Source organism: Lutjanus erythropterus, chromosome 22 (assembly GCF_056507025.1).
Source record: "Lutjanus erythropterus isolate fLutEry1 chromosome 22, fLutEry1.hap2, whole genome shotgun sequence".
NCBI classification, from domain to species: domain Eukaryota; kingdom Metazoa; phylum Chordata; class Actinopteri; order Lutjaniformes; family Lutjanidae; genus Lutjanus; species Lutjanus erythropterus.
In genome coordinates this window covers 13,971,228-13,992,846 of record NC_139338.1, presented here as the reverse complement: position 1 = coordinate 13,992,846, position 21,619 = coordinate 13,971,228, and the positions used below count along the sequence as shown (strand labels likewise).

The 21,619-nt window shown below is 41.3% G+C and overlaps 1 protein-coding gene across 5 annotated transcripts in view; it reads right to left on the bottom strand.

Moving 5' to 3' along the window:
• Nucleotides 1-21,619, bottom strand: part of foxp2 (forkhead box P2) — a 128,743-nt gene that overhangs the window by 92,717 nt on the left and 14,407 nt on the right. The window contains exon 1 of one of the 5 annotated variants that reach the window (XM_084710514.1): nt 5,677-5,984. The exons of 2 other annotated variants lie outside the window; for them this stretch is intronic. The gene's annotated coding sequence lies outside the window, so the exon portion shown is untranslated. Of the gene's footprint in view, nt 1-4,082; nt 4,278-5,676; nt 5,985-21,619 lie in introns of those variants that run through there. 2 more of the 5 variants (XM_084710517.1, XM_084710515.1) reach the window with 2 other exon arrangements.

Below are 21,619 nucleotides of genomic sequence, written 5' to 3'. Positions count from 1 at the left end.
CACTGCGTTTTTAAATGATGAATTTAATCTAAAAAGTTTAAAATGGCCTAATCAGTTGTCTTGCATAGATTTATGCAAGTCATACCATAAATTTAACCCTCTGAGTATGATCATATGTTTGTTTGTGCTAGGGTGTGTACTGTAATTTTTCCTGGTTGTGAGTTGTCACAGCACAGGGACACCACAAGCAGTTTATTACAGCCTTCAGCTTCAAGAGAGTGAGTTTTAGAGTCGGAGATGGAGATGGAAAAACGACCACTTGGAAAGCCACGTTCGACAAAACCCAGTCCCCCGGATTAAGGTAAGGCAAAGCCAGACTGCCGTGCCTTAGAATTAAAAGCTTCCTTTTTGGCACTAAAGGGCCACCATAAAAGAGCATTAATGACTACTTCTTATAAACCTGTGTATGGTAATGGTTTCTGCTCTCAGATAGAGGAATTTCAAAAGTGTTTCACCGGTGAATAAAGATTGCTTTGGAGAGAGAAAAAAAAAGGGGCTGAAGAAATCATATTTACAAAATCAGGAGTGGGGCCAAATGAAAAGAGATGAATATGAATAATGGACTTTGCTTTTTTTTTTTTCCCCGGGATTAACATTATTCAAAGCAACAGAATCAAATGTGGTTATCTCCTGTCCAATGAGCCCCTACATTGAGAAAACCCTCAGTCATATTTCAATTCTTCATTTGAGCCGACAATAAATCGTAGTTCTGTGATAGGAGACATTCAGTCAAGAATGTTCAGAACTTAATTCTCTTCTATTTACAATAAGGAGATGAGACAGAATAAGATAAAAGACAGACTATTTGCCACAGTGTGTGAGTGTCCCTATAAATGGAGTGTGAACGTGTGTCAGAAGCAGTGTTTGTGCGGTACAAAAAGGGGGAAAAAATGACAAAGAAAGCCAGAGGAAAGAGTGTAAAGTGCATGTTCAATTGTGCGGTCTGCACAATGTCTGCTTAGAATCAAATGCAAGAGGCACTCATGAATAGTGTGCATGATACTATGTTAATACCAATTCATTTTATATGAATAAAACCAGCAAAAGTTATTGTACATGAGATACTCAATTACTAATAAAGAAAACGGGTATAATAAGCCAACATCAAAACATTAAATTCAAATAAAAAAAGGAAAGATATTTTAAATACAAAATTTAATTTACACTTTATCCGATTTCCACTAGTACAGCAACAAATGCACTCTTAAATATCTTTCTGTAGTGCAGCACGCCCCTCACAGAAAGAGGAAAAGAGGAGGAGAGAAACTAGTTTTCTCCTGCATTTAGGCTCGTCCCATATCATTTACACGTTACCCATCAGGCACCTCATTCTGCTGAGGCAGGAGACAGCCCCGCCGCTGTGCTCGTGGGTGAGCGAGACGGTGACGAAAGCTGATCAGTCGGCTCTCATTTGCATATTTGCCAATTCCATTAATTAACTCGGCCCACCTAATCAGGGCTAATTGACCTATAAAGAGGGGAGGCCTCATTGTCTCGTCCAATCATCTTTACCAAGAGTAGAGGAGGTGGTGAACGCAGGGTACTTCCGACCTTACTGTATTTATAGACCCTCACGCATGGAAAAAGACATTTTATTCTCTACCTGAGCTAAGGTGATCAGGACTGAGCACACGGAGCAAGAGTTGGGAACACACAAAAAAGGAGAAAATGGACAAATTCTTAATGCTGGTCCGGAGAAATATCAGAGGAGCTGATGACAGCTGGATGGCCCTGACTCTCCGGTCCTCTCCACAACCAGCGGACAGGCACGAGGAGCCAGCCGCGGCCGGCGCAGCAACAGAGACATAGCTCATTGTGACGTTTCCAGTTATTTCTGGTTGATTAGGGCCATTATGTCTCCAGCTCTGATTTATGTTGTCATTCCCCCTCAGCAGTCCTGCATCGATAGATCTTAATGAATTGGTAAATAAGGGTGAAGATTGCAGTTGACAACACTGCAACATTCCTCATTCATACCAGACAAGATTTATGTAACCAATTAGGAGCATAACAGTAGGAGGGGTGGTGGTGGGGGGGCGACTGGTCAGAAGAAAAAATAATCTTTCCACAGGAAAATTACCAAAGTCGAACCCACGACAAAATAGATAATGGGCAGTCTTTAACACCGGCTTAGTCACACTTTCTCCATGCCCGGTTGGGGACTTTAAAACTGCACAGAAGAAAGGAGGATCACTCCTGCTCCTCTTAGGATTAAGAAATTGATTTTACAAAAATATACAGAGACTGGTAGACAGCCTGAAAAACACACCCGACTACTCAATCCACATCTGAATAATGTCCGAAGCAAAGATGATGATAGAATCAACAGATTAAAAATTAAGCACCACTTTGATATGGAAATATTAAATTCGAGAAGCCACTCTCCCCCCTCCACAACCATCCGAAAATGAGACGTAAGGGGCGTGAATCTGTGTGTAGGTGTGTGTGGCGGGGGCACACAAATCAATTGTTCGCTTAATGTTTGATACATCGACCAAGACATAATAATTTGCATTTTTTAATAGTCTCATATTTCCATTATTTAATTTCTCTACTCTAGGAATCTGTTAGCAGACAAATAAAGGCCTCTTTGTCATTAAAAAAAAATTCAGATAAAAGTGCTGATCATCAATAGCCAGCGACAGGCCAGGAAGACCCATAGGGCAGGAGTGAACAGAGGTGGAAAATTAAAGCAGAGTGATACGGGAGCCGGCTCCTTTCAGCCCTCTCTTCCCTTCAAGCACATGCAAATGAGGCCGTGCTGCTTAACTGCATCATTTATGTGGATAATAGCGGCATCATCATTACGGGAACTCAAATTAAATTACATCACAATTAGCATAACAAAGTGATTGGTTAAACTTTCAAAACAAATAACGCGGCTCAGCTAATGAACAGTGTTAATTGGCCAGTGTGCATCCTAAATAAAACATGTAGGTAAACATGTGTTTTAGTTAAACAATTTTAAAATTCATTTACCCTTCTTTTTTTTTTTTTTACTAACAAAATTAGACAGACGTGGAAAAAAAAAACGCAAAAAGAAGACTCAAAACTGGATATTGCCAGGGGGATTTGTAAGCTGAAATATAAAAATGTGTAGCATTTAATTTTATTGCGCTAAAGAACCTATTATATGCCAGACTCTGGAGAACAATGTAAATTATCTGCCTTCAAAATGGAGTTTGGCCAATTCTCCATGTGAACTAATCACATAGCTCATTATGCATTAGGGTATTAAATTATGAAGAGGAGTCCCTTTCGCATTCCTGCACAAAGCCCTATGAAATGTTAATAATATGCCCACAATAGCCCAATACCATGCCTTGCTCACCCTCATCAATATTTAAGTAAACAAATTATCCCACTCGCCTTTGATAAAGATAATTAGTGCTTCACCGATTATCAGTCTTGTGACCTCTCTCCACTTCAAACTAAACATCTGCTCCAAAAGAGTTTGGGATTTTTTTCCCCACACACCAAAAACAAATAAGTCAAACTTCAACTAAAAGCTTTGCCCTCTCAAAACACATATATGCAAGTAATTAATATTTGATTGTTATTAGCTTATGAAAGGTTATAGAGTGGCTTTTTATTCTGTTTAACCATGGCGTCCTCTTGATTTTAATAATCAATGATTAGCTTAGCAAGCAGGTAGCAACATTTAAAAAAACAACCACAACACGCAGACCAACTAGTGCAAGAGCAGAAATACCACAGTAAGTTCACAGTCGCACGCACACACACTCGCACAAAGCCACACATGCGCGCACACGCTCACTCGTACGCATGCACACGCTCGTACGGGCACACACACTGAGCCATTCATCAGCACTAATTAAGCAGCAGATTAACAGAGCCTGTAGACCAGGGCTGCACGGTTACACAGTGGGACGAACCAGCGGGGGAAGGCGAGGAAGACACAGCCCAGCAATAAAACACAACCATTAAACACAGCCAAGAGCCTACGGATGACACAGGATTGATGGGTGGATGGTTGGATGATGGATGGATAGATGGACGGATGGATGGAGAGAGAGTCTGCCTGACTTTTTTTGTTGTTTTTTTTTTTTTTTTTTTTTTACCTGAAGGTGAGGAGTGCCAGAGAGCTTGACCAGGGAACAGAGTGCTTGCCTCTACCACCGCCGAGGGTGTCTAGCAGCGACGGCCGCAAGTCGACTGGTGTCACCCCGTGGAGAGGCAACACTATCTGTGTCATCACTTCAGCCGTGTTTATGGGGGATGGCATCATAAACAAGCCAGCTCCCCCCACCACCACCACCACCCAGCCCCCGCCCCACTCCCCCCCAACACCCCCCCCCCCCCACACACTCCACTATTCCCTCTCCTCTCCCCCTCTCTCGCCACCTCACCACCACCGCCGCCGCCACCGTGCCATTCATGCATACTTAAATCACCCCTCGCCCCATTAAAAAAAAAGAAAGCCCAGACGCTTCTCCTGACAATTATTCTATCATTTCCAGTTGTCACCGGGGCAATTACCGACCGGGGCCCCCTGTGCGGGTCGGACATGCGGGGCCCGATAGGAGAGGCTTGAGTTGGGGGAGAGGAGGGAAAAGAGTGGGACAGCGGAGGGAGTGTGTGTATGAGTGCATGTGTGTGTGAGAATGGAAGAGGGGGGGACATGTAGTGCACAAAATGGAAATTTATGACAGAGACACGGTGGCTTCTTTCTCTCTGCACACTGGAAATAATTAGACCATAATTTCTTATGCCTGGCGCTGATGAAATATATCACAATTACTGGACAACACTACTTATCATTTCTTTCCTCGTTTTATTGGAAATGAGAGACAAGGCAATTACTAGTTTGATCTCTGTTTTTTAATTTAAGGAAGGCCTTTCAAAGCTGAGTTACTTTTTTGCAAGCAAATATGAAGAAAAAATTGTTTTTCTGTGCATTTGGGTGCAAATGTGTGAGAGCAGGTATTCTGTGTGTGTGTGTGTGTGTGTGTGTGTGTGTGTGTGGGTGGGTCCTGTGTGAATGAGAGAGAGTGCGAGTGTGTGTGTGTGTGTGAGTGTGTGAAGGGGATCTTCACACGGGGAGTGCTGTGGCTCCTCGCAGGATGCTCCGCCGGCTCTCCCCTTGCATCTCGGCTGCATGCTCGCGCTGCTCTCGCTCTGATCGCACATCTGCTCCTCTGTTTCTCTCTCTCTCCCTCTCTTGTACAAGAGCGCACACACACACACACACACATACACACACTCTCTTTGCACACACAACCTGCCGGACTGGCTCTCTCTATGCTGCTCTAGATGAGAGGGGGAAAAAACGGGAGACGGGAGCAGGGGCTGGAGTACGCCGCTACGAGAGGTGCATTCGCCGCAAAGGTATGTGTGTCGGGGCTTTATTCTATCGCAGTTCAGCGCTCTTCTTTTCAGCTCTGATTGTGTGCATGTCAAAGTGTGTGTGTGTGTGCAGATGTAAAGAGTCTGAATGGGATTAGTGAAGGGCTGAGCGGCAGTCGGTAGCCTCCGCACCGTGCTCTGGCGGAGAGCGTATAGGGCTCTTAAAAACAATTAGCCACATCACATCCATGCATTACCAAGTAACATGCTATCACAAAGCACCGCTGCTATACCACAAGTACACATCCAAACAAAGTCATAAATAGTCCATGACTGAGAGGGGAGAGAGTGACGGATAAAATGACCTACCTTTTAAACAATGAGTGAGAAATCCACTCTCCTCGGTAAGAAGCATTTGAAGAAGTATTCTCAGAAGCCTGGAAGCATTAGTGTGTTTCAAAAATGAAGAGAGGGGGGAAAATGCCACAGAGAGAGCATCAAAAAGTGGGGAAAAATGAGGGGGAAAAAAGTAAAGAGAAACTAGCTGACGCTTACTGTCAAAGACATCACTGGAGAAGTATTTACAGCGGTATTTACAGTAGTGCGCGGGGAGAGTAGCACCTCTGCCTGGTCACGTCTGAGAGACAGTTGCCGTTTCAGTGCTGCCTAATTAAAACAAGTCAGGCAGCCCCGCTGGATTGTTTTGACGCCTGAGGACCAATAGTACACAAAAACCAGTGGCTTGATCGGGTAGGGGTAGGGGGGCTGGTCGTGGGGAGCGGGGAGAGGAGGAGGGGGCGGAGGGTGGCGAGAATTGGCAAAGGAATGGTGGTGGTGGAGGTGGTGGTGGTGGGGAGTGTAGCTCTGTGTGTGTGTGTGTGTGTGTGTGCGTGTGTGTATAAGCGAGGGGGGGTTCAGAAGAGGCGTTTTGTAGAGGAATCTGAGCGGGCAGGGCGACCACAAAGGTTCAGAAGTGGGGAGACCTCCACATGCCGAATGCACCCTCACTTTTTCTACTAAGAAGATGCTTTTGAGACTTTTCTTTTACATACTCTTTGCTACCATTTTAAGCACTAAACAATACACCTGCCCAAAATAAAAACTGAGCACAGTGAGGAGTCTGTGGTGAGGGTTTTAATTAAAAAACACACCAGCTGACAAACATTTCACAGCTCTTCCCCTCAGCCACAGCTTCTAAAAGCTTGGTTTACCACTTGATAAAAAGGCAAACGTGTCTGCACAGATGTCTTACATTTTGAGCAAGTCTCTCCTAATGAATTAGTTCAGCATCTCCGACTGGGACCCGCAAAAACCGCCGGTCCCCGCTGCCTGCTCAAGAAGCCGAAACAGAGCTGAATGAAGCCGGGCCGGGCTCAAAGATGTGCTGAATGTGATGTATCAACATGTTTCCTTCCACTGTAAACAACACACAACAGGCAATGAGCTGGAACATTTAGGGACTAATGGTGTTTGCCAATCCTTTTGTCAATTTTTTTTCATTCCCTCCTCTCTCTCACTCTCTCTCCCTCTCCTTTCCTCTGTCTCTCTCCCTTGCATGCCACAGATGTTTTTCTTAGTCGCTCCAACAGACAGGAATCTACTGGCAAGAAGAAAGGCTCGGTCTTCCCCAGGAGAGAGGAGTACAAAGCCCCCAGTCTGCATACAGCAGATGCAGAAAGCCGGTCCATCTGCCACCAGCTCGCTCTGCCACATGGACCTGAGAGATTTAATACAAGAGGGGACTTTTTTTTCTTTTATTACATCTGCCTACATAAGTTTGTGCCGTATACACAAAATCCAATACAAACACACATCTGAATCTGGCAGATGCAACTCCAAAATCAAATTCATACTTCTACACATGCAGGCATACAATACAGGCAGCCACAGCATGAGGTTATGGAGAGTGCAAGAACTTTTTATGTTTTAAAGAGAGGCACCCGGGGCAACTATGACAGATTTATTTAGGAAAAGATGTAGCCCCTAACGTGGGGTAAAGACCACTTGAACTTGCAGCTCTGAGCGGCGCGCTAGCGTGATTTAACAGGCTCTGAATAGCACATTATCTCCCAGGCTCCGCTGGAGCATATTTCAGCCGTATGATATCATTATTTAGAGACCAACACAGAGCAAAAGATGCAGCATTTTCATTAGTGTCAACTGTCTGAGCTCTGAGGCACGGAGGGTAAACACTAAACAATCATGGCAGAGTGGGAGAAACATGGGAGCTGAAGCAAGCGAGAGAAAGAGAGAGAAAAGAGGGAGGGGGGGTGACAAGAGTGCAAAAGCAAGCAAGGGAGAGAAAAAAGACAGCGACAGAGAGAGGCAAAGGGGGCTAACATTAAACAACTGCTGTTAATTGCTCTAAGCATCCACATTATGCCAGTAATTTCTCCCATTTCTCTTTCAGCGCTCAGGGCTTCAGGCTAGAAAGCTCCTTCAGCCCCTTTAATAAACTACTCAGAGTGCCTCACTGGAAAAGACAAACAAGAGGCCCCTGGCCTTAGAAACATTCGCTTCACTAGGGGGAACGCTATGCCTATTTCTACACATCTGTGACAATTGCGCGCCTCCTCCTCCCTTCAGGTATTTATTCCCTACGTCTCTTCTTCCTGTGCTTTCTGCTGCCAAGGTCAACGGAGACGAATGGGCCCACCAGCGTCTTGATGTGGTGGTGGCAGCAGAACAGTGAAGGGAGAAAGAGAGGGAAGAGGAGGGGGGGGATAGACATGTGTAGTGGGTACAGTGGGGAGGGGTGATGGTGGCAGCAGCTGGTTACCAACTCTGGCAGGAGGAGCAGCGGCGAGGGAAGCAGTGGATCTGTGATGCAGTGAAACGCAGTGACGACGGCGGTGGCGACGGATGCACTGTTATAATTTTCACAGTTTACACACACACACACACACACACACACACACACACACACTAACTATTAATTTTCAATTAAAGCCACCATCAAGTGCATCGCCTCTGGGGCATTAGACAAAGTCAAGCGCCCATCATGGCGATTTCCCTCGTCATTTCTGCCACCATCACTTCAGTGCCAAGCCACCACAAAGTACACGTACTACCATGAGGTTTGTCAGTGGCAGCCTTCAGCTATGTGAATCACTCTGTTAACCCTTAAACAACCATCAGCCTAAAACATGCACACTAAGGATTAGAAATAGAAATTTCATATCACGATTATAGTGAATTATCATTGTTATTATTATCCTGGTATTGTCATTGTGAAAACTGAAAATGACAATACACACACATACTGAAAGTTTTATATTGAAAACTTCTCAACTGTTTTAAAGGGCATCCTGTCTTTGACATGTTAAGGAAGCAATACTCAAAATTTGAAACAGTAAAACTAATTTTATCCTGATTTATCGTGAAACTGATTATAGTTTGTTTACTAATAGAAATGTAGCCGTTTAAATAAATGCATGGATTGCCATTTAAATACAGAACTCAAGCAATATATATATCAGTAGACTGATATTACAAGCCTGATATCTGCTATTGATATTGGTATCTGTCCATGTCAATATCAGCATATATGTTGTTCGACATCCGCCAATATGAAAACATTTTTAAGATATATATAAAAGACATGTTTTAAATAGTGCAGTTTTTTTTTGGCTTTATAAGCAGCGTTGTATGTACATTTGATCCTTTTTCTTAGTTCAAGTTTAATATATATATTTTGTTCTGTTTATGTTTTTTATTTATACTTATTTATATCTAAAACTGCAATTTCATTGCCCTGATATTATTGAGTAAGTCCATTAATCGATTAGCTGTCAATTGTTAAAGTAATCATCAAATATTTTGATAATTTATTAATTGTTTTGACTCATTTTTTTAAAACAAAAAATATCAAAATTTTCAGATTCTAGTTTCTGGTATCTTTAGTCGTTAGGACATCAAACTCAATATCTTTGGGTTGTGTACAAAACAACAACATTTTCTGACATTTAATCAACCCAACAACTAATTGAATATTCGAGGAAATGATTGACAGATTAACTGATAATGAAAAAAATTTGTTTGTTGCGGCCCTATCGTTAAACTCAACAATATCCCGCATCCATTACATATCTTTGTCACAGGTGTTTCATAACCAAATTGCATCATTGCACAAAAATTGGATATTATACTCTCCATAAAGAATATTGTCCAATATATCAATATTTCCTTCACTTCCTAATATCAGTATCAGCCCCAAAAATTCAGGATCTGTTAGGAACTATACACAAGTGGAACAAAAAGACAAAGAAAATGATACAGGGAGAAGCAGACTTGTGTCTTTTCTCTGCCTGCGAGTATTTAGTGTATTTATTGACGCCCAAGCGCCAAGAGCATCAATGATGTTCACTTTGTGTTGGGAGGTTATCCATTTGACTTCCCTCCTCCCTCCTCAAACATTCTCACATTTAAGAGCCAGTCAGACAAAATGAAGTGATTTCACCGTCTGCTAAAATATGTTCGACTGCCCCCTAACTACTCCCACACAGTGATAACCGATGTTTGAGCACACATGTGAAACAGAGACCGCACATCAGCGCCATTCATTAGTTGTCACACAAATGTTCCACAAGCACAATTCATGAGCCACTTAGTCCTGCCTACAAATAAATAAATAAATTAGGAAAAAGGCCAAATAAGGCGTAATGAGGGGGTAGGGTTCTTTTTTTTTAGTCCTGGGCAATGCTGATCACACGATATCTTGCTTATGGCCAGAGAGCAGAGACCATTACGGACCGGTGATTATATAAGTGGTTGGAAGGCAGCACCATTTTAATATACTGTACTTAAGCACCAGGGGTATCCATGGCAACTTGCCTTGCACCGTGCATTCAGAAAATCCCTAATGAAATGCCTATTAAGTGGCTGATAATGACAGTGTCCAAATATATTTGCATATGTATTTCACTGAGAGCAGTGAATGAAGGCAGAGAGGGGCCTGATTACTGCAATCACAATAATAAATGTGGTCATTTTGTTTTGTTTGTTGTTTGCAGAATGGTATTAATTTTAGGAAATATACAATTTCTAAATCAGTGAATATGAAAAATGTTGAGGCTTGGTCATTTGATCTACAAATTCCTGTTATACACGTATGCATGCAATAAAAACATCAATTGTTTTTTATCCCATTTTTCAAGACTTCTTGTATGCACACAAAAGATTTATTTTTCTCAAATTTTGTTCTTCAGTTTTGTGCATAGATGTTCCTTGGACTGGTCACAATACAAGCCCACTCCAAAATGTGCAGTTTTATCTTCAGAAGACATTTATCCGGCCTGGCCTATCAGAGGCAGGGTAGGGCGAGTGATGACTGTGCCCTCTTGGGGAAAAAAGTAGGGTATCTGTAGCCCTATGTGAAATAACTATAGTTTAGTCCCTAATAAATGTCTTTTTTCAAAATAAAACATTAGTTTTAGAGTGGCTTTTAATTGTGACCAGTCCAAGACACACCTGTGCAATAATGATGCCACACCTATCAGGTAGATGGATTATCTTTGCAAAGGAGAAATGCTCACTAACACAGATTTAAACAAATCTGTGATAAAAATTTAAAAGAAATAAACCTTTTGTGTGCATTTTTTAACTTCAGCTCATGAAAAGGAACAAAAACAAAAGTGTTGCATTTATATTTGTGTGAGTGTGTAAAGACTACTTTTAATCAAACTTATACAAGAGAAAAGAAAGTAGTGGCGATGGTGTGAATTGAGGCCTCATTGCCTTCCTTTGGGAGTCTCCACATGTGACTTCCATTTGCGACTTTGGCTGAGTGCCCAACAGGACATCCCTGAGAGAGTGTTTGCTTGACTCAATATCAACAGCCCGAGTAAGCAGCCTTAGGGGGGGAAGGGGGAGGGGACCCGGGCTTTGGGTTCCTATTGAAAATAAACTGGGCTGTACATTCACTGGGCCCAGAAATATCAACACGCGCCACAAGGAGCCACGTATAGCACTCAGCAGCGTTCCGCTGGTGCCTCTCCAAGGCTTAATGATACCTGCACCTCCCCTCCAGCTGCTTCTGCTGCCGACGCCGCCGCTGCACACAGACAGCGGGCGGGCGGGAATTAAAGTATACATTACAGCAGAAAAATAAAAAGAGATCGAAATGACAGAAGTCAGACAGTTCAAGCTGACCGGGCCTCTTGAAACGAAGACTAGCGACAGACACTCCAGGTTAAATTGGCCCTCCTGTGCCTCCTCTTATTTTCCCACCACCACAGCTGCCTCCAATGCCCAATGCCCCCACCCTTCCTAAAAAAAAAAAAGCTTTTCTTCAAAAGCGTATTTGAATTAAACGAGTTGCTGAAATCAAAGGCTCGGCTGAGCCGGGTAAATTTAAACAAGCAAGTGCGGCTCACAGCAGTTTACCTGTTATACAGCAGATTGGAATTAGATGAAAGAGCCGAGCATGGCAGACAACTTCCCTTTTTTCACAGTAGTAGATATTATCATATAGTAAAGGCTGCAGTTTGAATTACATTCCCTCTCAGTGAAAAGTACATGCTACTGAGTTGTTGTGTTTTAATGTTCCTGACCATAAAGATGAAGGATCGGCTAAAACAAAATGTGAGATATAGCAGTCGTTTCATGCATTCAGATTTCCTGTTAGGGATGAATCTGAGACCCGTTTATGACAATGATCTGTAGTGTCTGAAGATCCCGCAGCTCCAACTCTGCCAAAGAGATTGTCATTCCCAGAACCATGGCTACACAGCTGAATGGCAAAAGGACACGCTCTACTGGCAGTCAAAAGAGCACAACACCTGTATATGCTATGCAACAACCGCTGTCTTAGATCCGAGGAATCCCGTCGATACATTTGCAAGTAGCAATGAAAAATACTTCCATGCGGGATGACAAAAGCATTAAACACTGACCATGAATGAGATAGTGGAGAAAGTTTGGGGATCTTCTCCGGAGCGCTCTGTTCTTGATTACCTCGGCCTTCTGACTTACTGCTGACACAGTGGCCATCCATTCATGACTAAAGCACCATTCAACTAGACACCAATAACACCTAAAAACCCCTCTGATCAAATTAATTCAGGAAAACGGCATTCCAGCAAAGAATAATAAACTCATTATATGGAAATTTCAAACTCCTCTATTCTCCACACCGCGGCTAATTCAAACCTAATTTTTACTAGCCACTAATTTGAGGGCGAAGGGCGGGGGATAGGAATTACATCTGGAGGTAATTCATTGTGTGGAACTTAGCCCAGTGGAGGCTACGATATCCCCTCCACCAGAAAAAAAAAAAAGAACGAAGAAAAAAAAAAAAAAACAGAGAGACAGGCAAGGCAGAGAAGGAACTATTTAGGTGAGCGGGACTTCCGGAGCACAGAAACAACACTTTTCCCATAGGTGTTTTCATTGTGCTATCATCAGACACAGGCTAGAGAGGACATAGATGCTGCATAGACAGAGAGACAGACAGAGCTGCTTTTGCATGGACCCTAATATGAGAAACCACTTCGTTTTCTTCTTCTGTTATATTTCTGGCAGATTTGATGCATCACAGTGGGCAGAACCAGTCTACAGATGTCAAAAAGTTATATTCCGATTAATGATTTTTGGCATCGTCTCGGTAAACCGTTAAGTTGGACAGGGATGCACTGATACCATTATTGGGTTTCTGTCTGATACTCATACTCACAAAGCTACTCCAATACACCACACCCAATACCACTCCACAAAAAGTATCTCCTTCAACAGAGAAAATCTGATACAACAACTAAAGAATCAACATGATGCAGAGTTCAAGGAGTCTGCTAATGCTAGCAGTGGAAAACAGCAACAGCAATTTATTACATTTAGAAAGTGTGGAACATCTGATGAAAATAAAACATGTTTTTCAGAGTCACTGCAAGAACTGTAATAACATTATTAAGTACTCATATCGATATGCGGTATGAGGAAGTACCCAAATGTAAGTACTTTCACTTGATCTGAAAAAAGGGGTATAGTTGCATCCCTAAAGTTGGAATTTCTAAGCAAAATTAGTAGTACAGTTAGTATAGTATAGTTCAATCGGACTGAAGAATAGTCCATGTAAAGTAGCTAAAGATAAATTACAAAGAGCAGCAGAAATGTGTGACCTCTTGCAGGGTTCAAGCTCCTCCAGACAGCTGCACTGGTACAGCGTTCAGTAAATAGCCCAAGATGTGCAGTTTAAGGACGGGTGTGGGTGGGGTGGTTAATTTCGACTCTACAGTCGGGTGTTGTGCCCACTCTAAAGGCTCAGAGTTTATGAGGACGTCTCCCTCTCAAGTGACCAGCTACATCTGGGCTGCCTAAGTGGGCTGCCTAATAAATGGCACACTTTTCCAATGATCTGCAGTTTCAAAGCGCTGAGTAAAGGGTATCCAGCTGTATCGATTTCACTGCATGGATGCAAACTTAACACTTATTTGCAGGGAAGTATTTGCGAGCGGGAGAAAATTGAACATATTTTGAAAGATTTTCCTTGATTACACCGAAAGAAGTCACAGCGATCGAGTTGAGCGCGCGAAATATAAGTTTGGCTCCCGACAATCAGGCATAGTGAAAAAAAAAAAAATCCCTGCAGGAGGACATTAACATGTGATAGAGAAACTTGCCTCAGTCCCTTCCACATCAGAACCCCTCTACTCTCCACTTCCATCCTCTGCCACCCCTCCAACACTAAATGTGTTTTCCAAATGAAAATAAACGGAGTCCGACCGGTTTGAGGCAGTCATACTCTGGAATATGAGATCAAATAAAGGCTTCTGTGGAGGCTGAAAAGGAGAAATGAAATGGCTTCTGAGGGGAGATGTACCGAGTAATAAAATTACTCCTTTATATCTTCCTAAACAGCACATGTTCCCCTGGAGTGGGTGAGGGCTTCACTTTGGTCAAAGACAAGTATGCAAGTGGCAATTTTTCCTTCAGGGAAGATTCCCTGATACACTTCTTGAGACTTGGCGCACTGCAATTTTCTTGAAAACGAGAAACTATTTCGGCAACAAGTTAAGCGGAACTTTGGAAGTTTCACTTTGATGATGTGCCGGTACACGCTGTCATTGAAAGGTATGTTCCATTAAATTGGAACAGCAAGATGACTCATAAGCCTATTGCTTTTCAATGAGTTCAAACTAGGCTGAAATGTTCGGCTGAACAGTTGTATTTTATAATAAAACATACAGTTGACTCGGAACTGACCATGATGTCACTACTTGAAATTGGTTAGCTATTCCAGTTATACAAGCGCCGTTCCATTTGGCATTGGGGGAAATTTACAACAAAAGTATGACTCTAACTACTTAAAATCATGCAATTGATTTGTATTCTTAAAAAGCTGGTCACAATAATATTCAGATGGACTTTTTTGCTACGGCAGAAGGGCTGTATTAGAGGACATTTGCAATTGGAGAGAATACATTATAATTCATTATACAGTAGCTATTAAACCTTCAGTAAAAATGCTTTAGTACAAGGATTGAGCCACTTATCAGACCTACTCACTACCTTTAAAAGCTGTCCATGTTCAGTACTCTGAGTGGCAAAAAAGCAATCGCTGATGACTTTGAAAATAGGACTAGATGTACAATTTATCAAAACAGAAACGGCTGGCAGGGGTTTCAGAGAATCAAGAGTTGTAACTGTTTGTTCAAAAATCACAGGAGAAAGGAAGACTGCAATTTACAGGAATTAAAAAACATAAATTTCAGTGGGGAAAAAAAAAAGTTACCAATAGAGTGGTTTGGATTAAACTGACCAAAAATGGCTTGAGGAAATTTAAAAATCCAAAACAGCCATCAAACTATGTAATTTAGGGTCTTATATGCATAATTGAAAGCATCTTAAAATGATTAGAAATGAGTTTTTATCTGAATTTGAAATATTATAATTTATGTTTTGGTTTACTTTCCTGATATTGGGCTTGAATTAGGCATAGTTATGCTCAGACTGTATTTTGAAGATTACACAATTAATTCCATGAACCAATCATAAAATAATCCAGTCTGAGACAAATAAACAATGGGAAACTGAAGCTGTTATATCGCTCCACACTTCTTTTGACAAAAACAGCAATTTTACCTCACAGAAATTCAATATCAGTTTAAGTGTACGCTATATTTTGAATATTTTTACTACTTTACTTTGCCTTCAGACAGCCTTTTCCGATGGGGAACTGAAGCCGCCGTCTATGCCCTCTACAAAGCCACCAAGACAGACATTTTACCTCCCAGAACATGAGAGTTGCTGGTCTGTTGCTAACTTGATCCGCAGCAAGTAACACTAGTTTGGATCCAGACTAACAGGTTAAATCACTGAGGTCACAAAACAACACAAACAAATACAGTAATCGAGGCAGTGGTAGTTAAAATCACTGATCCTGTCTATGGAGTCTGATGGTTTTAAACAGAGCATAGATAAGTGGTGGCTTCAGTTTCCTATCAGAAAAGGCTGTCTGATGGCAAAGTTAAAGCAGTGAAAATATTCTAAATGTAGCGCACACTTTAAGTGTTACTAATTTTTTTTTCTTTTTGATTTTTAGGTGGCTGAAGTGGGAAATTGTCTAAATGTGCCGTTTCTTGAACTAGGTTCATATGATTGTTTATTTTAAACAGGATTTTGTGGATTTTTGTTGACTTAAAAAGACATTAAACTTTAATATCATATATGTATTTTTTCCAGAGGCTTCGGAGGAAATGTATTGCTGATAAAACTGTTTCATCTTGTCAGATGTCCACAGCGTATGTTAACCTTCTACAAAGAAACCTATGTGCTTTCTCAACACTATGTTTTCCAGTGTCCTCTTGAGAAAGGTTAATCAAAGGAAAGGATACAACAAATTAACACGAGTGTGCCTGTTTCAGTTTGTTTAATGCGGTCTTGGAATGTAATTAACCAGTTTACACCAGGTTGATGATGTTTGTGCCGTGACTATGAATTTAATTTCTGGCGTGAGCACAATAAAGAACTTCATTCTTAGCGACAACCTGCGAGAGCGTTGTTTACAAACATACACAAGTTGAGAACAGCCTCATTAGAGATCTCATAATGCTAGGCCCCAAAAATAGTGCACGGAACGTGCATCAGTGAAGGGAACGTGCATCACAGGTTTAAAATGCTTGTCAAGCTATCATCACGGATGACTTTTAATTTACGCAAAAGCCACCCAATTATATTCAGTGGCAACATTTTCAACGCTCTGCGAACTTGGGAAACATCATTAACTTTCTCTCTGTATTGCCTTTTGCCCCTGTCGAAGCCTGTTGCCATCTATTCAAGAAGACGAATGGCAAAGGGGATGTTTCTGACAGCTTAAAAGTACCCATCAGCTGCCTGTGAGACATCTTCCCTGTACATCCAGGCCCGAACCTCCCCAAACAAACAGCAGGCTCCACTTCAAATACATAGCAGGACTATTAGGTAATCTTCTCCTTTGTTCACTCTCCCTGAGCCTTGGTGACTAACCTCAATCTCTCCTCCTGCCTTCGAGCTGACAACACAACACTTAATGCTGCCAGGAGTAGAGGAGATGAATGGCTAGGAATGATCTGGAAATAAACATGTGCTATCTTATAAAGAAGTTTGTTGTGTTATGATGACAGTACCAGTATGGCTTTTAAAACGAGAAGGAAAGAAAAGAGGAGGGCGGCAGCACAAGGGCTCTTTGTTTTTGGGACGGGACAAATCTGAGGTTTCCTTTTGGATATTCAATATCCTGCAAGGTACAAAACAGAGTTACAGTAGTCTAGTGTCTGGGTTTTTCGGGGGGAGGGGGAGGTGCACAGACTTGCTACGTGTGTCTGTGAATTGTTGCATGCTTCGTAGTCAATTGCTGTGTGGCTTTGCGTGAGTCGCTTCCAACAAAGCCTGGGAAATCAATCAATCTGCGGAGAAATACCTCTTATGCCAGATGTGGCACTTGAAAAAAAAAGAGAAAGGGACATAAAGAGACTTGCTTGTATTACGGACTCTAAGGGTCCAAACAGTATAAAACCAAATGAAATATTTATTGCAAATGAATCAAGCTGTCAAAATGCTACCTACTCCACTTTGAATTCCTGCTTGTTATTTTAGGTGGCTTCTCTAAAGGCAAAGCATGTCAAATCTGTAAGTGTGTAAACGTCTCACTCTGAAATACATCTGCACTGTTTACTTAACAAGTTGCCAAGGAGAATGAAAGACAAATGTTTCATTAACAGGTGACTTTTTTTTGTTTCTTTTACAAGTCTTCAGTAGTTCCGCTCCTTGACACATATACGCGCACTCGTGCATACACTGAGCGTAATTATAAATGCAATGCTTGCTATAGGGAGCTGAACTTTTCACACCTTTCAAAGCCACAAAATTGGATGGTTTTGTGGTTGTGCAGCTGCCGCTCCGCGCTAATGCAAGGCGGTGTCATATGAAAAATATTCCTCTCCCCAAACCACAGGGCTGGTCATTAATGAAACACAGGCCGCGCAGTGAGGTCATACAGAGTCTAGATTTCAGCAGCCACACTTAAAAACCGCTCAGAGAGAATAGAGAAACATGAACACAAATCAGATTCCAGCTCCAAGGACGGGGAAAATAAATAAATAGAGAAAGGCACTGGCCCCTCTCACATTTTCCCCCAGCGCTCTGCAAACAACCGTCAACTGCAGCTCAGAAACAGCTCACAATGAGAGCAGACTAAACAATCTGGTCCCGGCCAAGGAAAATGCTAAGCAACTCTGCACACAGGATGTCTCACCCTAATTGCCAACTATCAAATCTCACAATGGAATCTATCCATTTGGCAAAATCTTCACAGCAAACTTGGCAATATACTTTTTGCTTTTAAAAGTGTCAACTTTTGTGATGAGAAGACAGGATGAAGAAAAAAAAAAGATAGAGAAACACAGTTGTCAAGAATTTCATTTCTGTCTTGGATTTGCTGGGGGTTTATTGAGCTTACAGGGAAACTAGCAATAATGTGTGCTGAGAGGGTGAAAAAAAAAACTTTGATTCGATAAAGGTGCTGGGGGTCTTGTAAACGAATGATGAAAATCCTCAGCATTAAGATAAACAGACTAAATAGGTCTGCAAAAGAGGTCGCAAAACCTACACACAGTCTTTACCCAAGTAGAAGTACAGATACAAAAAGTGAAGATAAAAGATATAGATTTAAAAAAAAAAAAAACTCTAGTAAAGTAGAAGTACTGATTCAACTTCTTCACTCAAAGTATTAAAGTAAAAGTCTGCAGGGCATTTTTACCAGCTGCTTCTGTGCAAAGCTAACTGAACCTCACCTTTTCTTCGTGGATGAGTCCCCCTCTCTGTCTGTTTTTTGTCTTTTTGCATTTTTCTGTCATAATTTTTTGTTTGGTCTAGTTATGTCTTTTACGTCCTGTTACATCTTTTGTCCTGCCATCTCTCTATGTCAGCTCGTTACGTCTTTTTGTCTTCTTACATTATCTTTGTCTTATTATGCCTTTTACATTTTGTTACATCTTCTGTATCTTGTTGCGTCTTTTTTGTCTTGTTACATCTTTTTCATCTTGTTAAGTCACTTTAGTCTTGTATTGTATTTTTGTTGTTATTGTTACAATTTCTTATGTCATATGTCTTTTACATCTTGTTATGTCTTGTTACCTCTTTATGTCTTTTTTGTCTAATATCAGTGGGCGAGATAATCACTGAAGGATACAGCATGGAATTGCCTTTTCTATGTGTTATTTTCCACGTAGAAAAATAAATACTCACATTAGAGATAAGTGAAAACTCTACTTAAGTAGAGTTAGAAAATACTTTGTTACTTCCCATCTCTGGTCCCCAAAGATGTGCACACTCAGGAAGGAGAGGCAGCGAGAGCAAGCCCGAGTCAGCAGGAGAGACTGACAGACTTTGTACTGGAGGTGGGCATGGGAGTGTAACTGGAGCCCTGGGACTGGTATAAGAAGCAGGGTTACCAGGAGGGACGGGGCTTTAAACAGGAAACTAATGGACAGTCTCCACCATCCGCCATGTGGCATTGTATTTTCCAGCCAGTCAAAGCCATGCTCGTAGAGACCCCATGACTTCAAACAGCCAAAATAGCAGCACATTCATGAAACAGAACAGAACTACTGGGAATTAAAGAAGGCAGGGAAAAAAGAAAATGCACACACACACACACACACTCAAAAAAAAAAAAAAAAAAAAAAAGGTAGCAGGCCTCGACAGCAGATGGTAAAATTAACATTTCAACAGTTCCTTCCTTTCATGTAGGTCTCGGCAGAACTTTTTCTTTTTTGGGGCTTCGGTTTTGGTAAGATACAGTGGTGTAGAAGGCATCTGGAAAAGGGGGGAAGAAGAATATTGGCTTATTGCTCCTGATGGTCCACCTCTATGAAAAATTAAATAGGTCTGTTTTGCAGGTTTCCCCTCTCTAGAGTGCCCTAAGCTGTGTTATGGAAACATCATCTTGGTAATTTATACGCCAAAGAACACCTGGTGATGAAAGAAAAATAAACTATTCCTCCCTTTCTTTCTCCATTTAAAAACCCCAACACTTTGGCTTTGTGGTCGCTCCCTTTGATGTTTCCTTTTCCACCTTTTTTAATGTCCATCCATTTGGCTTATTTTGCAAGAAGTTGGCATCCATTGTAGTGTTAAGTCGTTCACAAAATGCTTGTCAGATTTCATTTTGAAGTCTTGATACACACTTCAAAAAGGTGCTGTAGAGATGTTATCATGGAAGAGACTGGGAAGACTGAGGCATCTCTAATAAAGACCCAAACAATGGACGGCCTCTCTCATTTCCAACCCTGTCCAATGGAGCGTCTCAGTAGTACCCATTAATTTGGACACAGTTCTGGCTAAATTACATGTGTTCCACCTCTGTGACATTTTAAATGCAATTAAAAGCTGGTTATGGAAGTGTGCGCGGACTTCCCTGTGATGAAGGGAAATCACTGACGTGATTAACATGCAAACGAGCTCATGCTGGCAGACTAGATTGGGGTTTGAAAACCTCAATTACTTTTGTGTGATTATCTATTTACCAGTACACAGATTTCCATTTCTCATCTCCAGCCGAGCTCCCCGTGCACGAGCCTCAATTATACGTGGCACACCTTTATTTATGATGCGCGCGATGCTGAAACACAAGCTGTAGTTATTTTTCACTGTGATATATTGCGTCTTTACAGGCAGGGCCACCAGACCAACGCTTCCTAATGCTGAACCATTTGCTTTGTGAGCACTTAATATGATCTTGATCCCCACCACCCTACACACCCCCGATTCATCCATCCAACCCCTATTTAAACTCAGTTTAACCCCCTCCCCTCCCTGTTAGACAGCAGAGGAAACTAATGGACAAAGGGCAACCGTTTGTACATTTCAACTGCATTTTATGCTTTTTTATTTATTTCTTAACTCTAAACTATAACACTAGAGCTGCAATGATTATCTGATTGATCAATCAGTTGATCAAAATAAAATTAGTTAACTATTTTGATTATACATTTCATTGTTCATGTAAAAAATATCAACCATTCGCCAATCCCAGCTTCTTAAAATGTGAGGATTTGCTGCTTTTCTTTGATATTTATAGTAGATGAAGAGTTTTGTGTGTTTCGACTCAAAAGAAGACATTAGAATATGTCACTTTGGACTCTGGGAAACTGATGAGCCTGTTTCGAATTTCTTGACGTTCATCATCGATTAATCTGTCGATTACATTCTTGATTAATCTATTAGTTTTTTAATCTATAATCAGAAAATATTGAAATAGGTCTATCAGTGTTTCCCAAAGCCCAAGATGATGTCCACAACCCAAAGATATTCAGTTTACTGTCATAGCAAAGAAAAAAATGATTAATCAATTATCAAAATAGTTGACAATTCATCATGATTAAGAATTAATTATGAGAAAGATCAGCAGATTAATAGATAATCAAAATTGTTAGTTGCAGTCCTATATAACACTACCAAAAAATAAAGCCTTCTTCTTCTAATGCATGAATGACTTTGAGTGTGTCTGTGTGTGTGCGCGCGTGTGTGCATGTGTGCGTGTGTGTGTGTGGGTCTATTATCTAGAGACTAATTGCAGGTGAAGATCCAACTATATCAAGTGGTGGATGAGAGGAAGGTGTGGATTAAAATGAACTGCAGAAACACTCCAGGCCTTATAGTATGTATCATCTTGTTGATGCAATTATTAAAGCAACGCCTGGCAGCACACGAGGAATGCAATTTAATTAATTTAAACGGCTGAGTAGTAACAGAATTACAGTTTGCTTTTTTTTTTTAGTTAAAATTTACATTAAAATATACATTACATTTTCCAAGCAGGCAAGAATAAAACCCTCCA